This window comes from Asterias rubens, chromosome 2 (assembly GCF_902459465.1).
Source record: "Asterias rubens chromosome 2, eAstRub1.3, whole genome shotgun sequence".
In the NCBI taxonomy this organism is placed as follows: domain Eukaryota; kingdom Metazoa; phylum Echinodermata; class Asteroidea; order Forcipulatida; family Asteriidae; genus Asterias; species Asterias rubens.
In genome coordinates, this window is record NC_047063.1 from 18,000,217 (window position 1) to 18,006,794 (window position 6,578).

The window sequence follows — 6,578 nt, forward strand, 5'->3', positions numbered from 1 at the left end:
GCAACAGCAGAAATGAGTTCATGTCCTGCGAACAAAAATCGCATGAAAACGGAGATGTGACGTCAAAATTCACTGCATTTAATTCGCATTCACAGGAAGTGTGAACTGGGCTTTTAGATTCCGCGTGTTTGGCTATAAAAAGCACTTGAATGCGTTTGTTATGAGATAAATATGGTGTTATAAATTTGTTTCCAAAGTTAAAACTTGTGGTCTTCCTCTCACTTCCATACAATTTCAAGGCTTATTTGTGTGGAGCATTATATTTTACTTGTTAAACATAATTTCAAGCCATATTCATTTAACAAAAAAACAATTTGTAGGCACTACCCCTTTTGATAACACCGCTGGACTTACACCTTGTGATTATGTTTTATTTTTTACCGAAATATATGGACTTAACTCCTGTAATTTCTTTAATTTTTGGCCCAAAATGGATAAAACTGCGGTACTTACTCCTTGTGATTTTTTTTCAATTTTTGACCAAAATTAGATCAAATTGTTGGACTTACCCCTTTTGATTGTTTCAATTTTGTCCCCAAACAATTTCGATTAAAAAGGTTCTCGTTTGAAACATCCTCCTCCTTAAGCCAACGTTAGTTTTCCATTGGGTACAGAATCACGTAATGACCAGGGCCTCAGTTCATAACCACAAAAGCTTGCTAAGCACAACAAAATGTTGCTTAGCAAAAACATGTTACCAGTCGACATTTCATAAATAGTATATTGTTGCGACTGGTATCCCACTCATTTTTCGCTAAGCAAAGACATTTGCTGAGAAATTTTCACGGGCGCGGCATGATCTATAAGCTATTTTTGAGATAATCACATAATTTTTACACTGTTGGGTTTGGGTAAAATGTTTGGCTGTATTCACCCAAACCAAACAGTGCACCCCTATATTGTGCCCGCCATACCAAGAAAGACTGATATACCTGCCTAAAATTCTCCACACAAAACAATACAAAGACCACAGGAGGATAGTTCCCGCGCAAAAGACAGTGCATGCGTAACTTTTACACATCACACATGTTTAGGGGCCATTTATTCGCTACTCACATACACAAATTCGACCAATCAAAGAGTGTAAGTTAATAGTCGACTGCTGTCAATCATAGTATTGTAATAGTGTCAAAACAGTTTTGTTTCGTAACCAGTGTCTGGAATGTGCTGATCTCGGTACTCTCATCTGCTCAGATTGTTCTGACAATTCTTTTCTCTACTACTTTGTCAAAATGGTCTGGGTGGGGGTCAGAGTTATCCTGTTTTCATAAACACGTTTAAACATACTTTATTGCAAAACAAAATAATTAAACAAATTAAGAAGAAGAAAATACATTATGTATTCTTATCTTCTCCATTTTTTTTAAAAGGTTTTGTTGAAATAAATAAATAAATAAATAAAATAATAAATAGGGCCTAACCCTCTAGAGGTCTGTAATTTGAGGCATTGCATGGCGGGGAATCAATATATATTTGGTTTGCGTTAATACCTTGTGCGTACTGGTCAGCGGGGTGGATTTTTTTATTGTTTTATTTAGAGGTCGTGAGGTATTTAACAAAATGCAATTAAAGCTCTAATAGGGAAAGATCATGAGAAAAGAGTATAATGTTTAAGTCAACATTTTCTGGGTTTTTTTTCTTCCAATTCCAGACCACAGTAATGTTCATGGTAAACAAAATCTCCATAAAAAAAGCCTGAACATATGCTAAGTTGAACTTCATGGCTTACAGGCTTTATGAAATTGGGCACGTAGTTTGGCTGACAACCTTTTTCTGGTAGTCATCAATTTGTTGTGCTTAGCTGCTGTTTATGCTTAAGCAGCTCTATGTGATTGGGCCATGGCATTCAACAACTTTGATTCACTTATTAAAGTATCGCCTCAAACGAGAATATTTTCTACACTAAAATTATTGTTAATATAAAATGTTGTCCCTCTCAGTAGGCTGGAGTTGCTTATTTGGGATGTCGGCCATCCCCCAGAAAAAACCTTTTGTTTCGTAATTTTTTTTAAATCAATGTTGTTAATTTAATTTAGATTTTATTTAGTTTTTATAGTTTTGTTGTTTTTATTTTGTAAAATGAGTAGGTTAGACGGCCTAAGCGTTCAATCCAAACCGGACCCTCTTCAAGGGCATGCTTTTTTATATTATATATATATTTTTATGAAATCATTAATATTTATTTATTTATTTTTTATTTTATTTGTTTTCAGGGGAGGGGGTGGCCCAGTTTTGTTTTCGTCCAGAATGTTGTCCTTTGTATTTCCTATTTCTCCTTTTTGGGGTATAGTTTGTTGTATTGTGGAGTGAACTACCAACTGAGCCATCCATCTTCAATGTTGGAGTTTTCCCAAACTCACTCAATATTGTTGCACGCTGTGGCGGGGCTCCAGGGCATTTTGTACACCCTAGGGCAGGGGGGGGGGGGGAATGGCACCCGATGCGAATACATGGTGTTGTTCAGGAGTCAGACAGAGCCCAGTACACTATCTTGTTTACTGCGTACCGTACGGTTTGGCTAGGGAGCACACCTGGTTTTCTATAAAACCCATCGAGTTTCCCTTGTTGTCTTTCTTGATGTCGCTCAAAAGAAAAATACTTGGCACAGTAAAATACACACACCACGCCTCCTTGCTTAATTTGAATAAAAACTCGTTAGCCTGATCTAGGCTAAGTACCTAAACCTATTAAGAAACACTTCTGTTTGTCAATGCATCTCCTAAATTCCCCTCATTCTTCAAAGCTGGACTAAGCCAATGGAAAGTGCTGTCATGCAAATGACGTTTACGTGTTTCTTATCCATGTTGCAACGCGCTGTTTACAACATAATGGGGTGGGCGAAACCATGTGCTGTAGTTTTACACACGGGCACAGACCGGCCGTAAAAGACGGTTCGGGCCATTCGCAGGCTGGACATCGCTCTACACCCTTGCCGAACAAAACAACACCCGATATTCCTGTTCTTTTTCCAGAAGCCTGGAAAATTAGTTGTAAATATTGATTTTACCGCAAAAACAGTGCTTTTAGCTTTATTTGGGCAGCAGTGTAAATCGACTTCAATTTGTGTGAAATGCTTTTAGTAAGTCGCCACGAAATTGAATTTTGTATGAAGACTACACGAAACTGTCGACATTAATGTTGAGCTTGAGTATAGCAACCTCCACACCGGGCGTATTTCTCCTTGAGCTTCCAGTTGCTTGCTTCGTCAGGTTGGCTTTGTGATAATGACAAAACATTTCGATAGGCTAAGACTGAAAACCGTACCCCTACCACCAGAGTAGACGAACTCAGCCCGCGGGACCACCAGAGCTGCAACGCTCAGCCCAGCGGGAGCAGAGAGCGGCAAACACGGCCTAACAAGTACAACCAATGCAGTCCACAAACCTGAAAGGTAAAGAACCCTATAAACGTTTTCGAATTCCACTGGGTTTTTTTTCAAATTGTTTGTATAACTCAATTTACTGTTGCCATTTCACGATAGCTCAGTGAAAATTTGTATTATTTACGCCCACTTGCTCTGTTACAAGTTTACCCCTCTCAGAACACTGATTTATTGCCTTATTTTGAATTCCATCGTCTATCTAAAATTAAGCAAGGTTAATGAAAGTTGGAAAAATTACGACTCTTGCACTCTCCTTCACCTCAAAACACCGATTTATCAATATTAAAAATGGAAAAAGTCCCGTATTTAAGGCCCATGCCACCACGTTTGCATTTATTATGAAATCAAAACAGCATTTTAAAATCTCATTTAAAACTCAATTGAGTAAATATAGAGATTATAATATTATTCCTTTGTGTAAAAATGAAAAGGTGGTGACAGGATACGAAAAGTTTTCCGGTAGGGAACTGGCGCTAAGAAACCCCACATGTTTTCCGCGCTAGAGCTTCACCATTTAGCCCCGCCCACATCCACCACGTGGCCAGCTCTCTGCACGTGGCTATTTACAATGTGAATGTGTTGCGCGGACTTTTGGGCGCGTGTCCGCGGCTGTGATTGGTACATACAAGCGGAGCGTGATTGACTGGCCTGTTATTTGGTTCATGGTTGCAGCAAAGTGTTGGCAAGGGTCCAATTTCCTAAAAACTTGCCAAGCAAAAAAAAACAAATCAGAAATAGGTTATAAGCCAAATTACATTATGTTTATACATTTATTTTTGTAGTGACTGGTGCCTCACTTAGTTTTGCAGTTATTCTTTGCAGTGTTCCCTGGCATTTTCTTAGTTTTCTCCCCACCCCCAGCCCCCCCCCCAAAAAAAAAATAATTTTAATTTTGCCACATAGGGCCTAATGCCCCTTTCGTATTGTCCAATGTTTTTGGGCGATTTTTTATGAAACTTTCTACATTTTGTCATTCACTTCACAAAGATGTGTTGAGGCAGAAATGTAACACTACAGCCCCCCCCCAAAAAAAAAAAAAAAATACAAAATAAAAAAAAAATAAAAAAAATAAAACAAAATAAATAAAAATAATAATAATAATATAATAATTATAATAATAATAATAAAATAAATAAATAAATAAATAAATAAATAAATAGATAATGATAATACCGGGTCACTGTTGCGGGAAAGGTGTTTTCTAGTGATTCCTTTGAAAACCAGTCATATAACTGTCCGACTTTTGTTTTAATCCAGTTTGTATGAACACTTATTCTTTGTAGTTTTGTTGTTTGTATTTTTGTTGTTGCTCAGCAAATTGCACAAAACCACACCATTGAGAAACAAAAACCTAGATTACCAAAATAGCTACATACACCGAATTGTTTGTCACTTCAATTTACAGGCATCTTGTAAATTCCCCGCATTACTTTGCCAAACTGTATATGCAAATCTCTTTGTTATGCAAATGAGACGATTCCATGTTTCGTATCTTGAATGCAATGCTCTTCCAGTGGGCGAAACCGTCTGGTTTTACACTGGTACATTGGACTGGACACAATTGCTCGCCCACTAAAAAAGATTAAAGAACTCCACCTCTTTCTCGTCTCAAATTAAAAACCTAGTGAACTTAGTTTTCTATAAAAAGGTGATTTTTTTGCTTGTTTTTTTTTTGGCAGCAGTGTTAATGGCTTCAGTGTGTGTAAAATGCTTCAGTACGTCGTCGCCATAGAGTGAGAACTGAACTTTACGAAATGCCTGCCGACATTGATGTTGAGCTAGAGCGACCAGAGGCTCCGGGGAAAGGGTCCCAGCTTTCTTTGAAGAAAGCTGTAGCAACCCTCCGCACCGGGGCTTATTTCTCTGTTGAGCTTCCAGTTGCTTGCTTCTTCAAGTTGGCTTCAATGTGTCACTCTTATTAGTTGGATCCCGATGACAACGGGAAGAAATACCGACTTGCGAAGGCGGTACTGAACAACGGTCCACTGCAAGAGCAGACGACCCAGCCCACAGGACCAGAGCAGACCTGGCTGCTGCAAGGATTGCTGCTGCCGCAGTGTGAAGTAACATTCCTCAAAGGTAAAGATACTGGCCAAATTTAATTTGTGAATTCAATTGTAATAAACTTGATTTCATCATCGACCACAATCAACTTGTTGATATGAGATACCGGTCTTGCAGACAATTTTCGAAAATTTTTCAGGAAAATACTATATTCTTTGCATTGTTTTTTGGGGGGCATGGATATGGACAAATGTTTTCAAAAGTTCATAGGTGATTTTTATGAATTTTGCCACTAAATGTTCACGTGATTAGTTGGCACTACTTTAACATCATCAAAAATTAGAAAGGTTCACAACTTTTTTTGTGAAAAGGCAACTTTATTATTTAAATTGTCAAAAAAATATACAATGTTTTTTTTGACATAGTTATTGTCTTTTATCTCTGAGGTCACTGTTGATGCATATACTATGGTTTATCTCCTTTTAAGGGATAAATAAGTTTTTCCTCTTTTACAAACTGCCCCCTGTTTTCTTCCAGATTTTGAAGGACCAAATTATAAGTGTATTTTATATTTATTTATTTATTTATTTATTCACTTTTTTTTGGGGGGGGGGAGGTAAGGGTGAAACCTAAGACAAATTTAATACAGCAATTTTTTTTTTTGCCATTTGGGCAAAATGCACACAACGAGGCTCATGCTTTTTGAAAACGAATTTTAATTACAATACCAGAAAAATATAGAAAAATACACTGTTATTCTTATCCAAAACTTTGCCAAAATGTTATGCAAATGAGACGATGAGACGATTCTGCAGTTCTTATCCTGAATGCAATACTCTTTTTGACAACAGCTATCTGCGTTCCCCAGCAAGAGCAGACCCACCCAGTCCAGCACCGTCCGGCCCAGCAAGGATGGCTGCCGCTGCGGGAAGTCCACAAACCATTAAAAGGTAAAAACCCTAGGCCTATTTGTGTTTATGAAATCAATTGCCATAATAAAATCCAATTTCATCATCAACTAAATTTTGGAGATGAGACTTTATTATTTGATAACATTCAGAAACATTAAAAACTTTAAAAGTTTGCTATTAAAAGATATATTTTCATACTGTTTTTGTCAACTTGTCTCAAGTAAAATGCACACAACCACGCTTTTGCTTACCTTGAACACATATCTTAATAACAGAACCAA

At 37.4% G+C, this 6,578-nt stretch overlaps 1 long non-coding RNA gene across 2 annotated transcripts; it reads left to right on the top strand.

Annotated features, from left to right (window-relative positions):
• The first annotated feature begins 2,809 nt into the window (after positions 1-2,809).
• Positions 2,810-6,286, top strand: LOC117307385. Of its 2 annotated transcripts, none has more exons than XR_004521085.1 (3): positions 2,810-3,391; positions 5,062-5,461; positions 6,238-6,286. It is a non-coding gene; the product is annotated as an uncharacterized LOC117307385 (long non-coding RNA). The 2 variants fall into 2 exon arrangements; XR_004521084.1 differs by having other exon boundaries at positions 5,065-5,461.
• Positions 6,287-6,578: the final 292 nt, after the last annotated feature.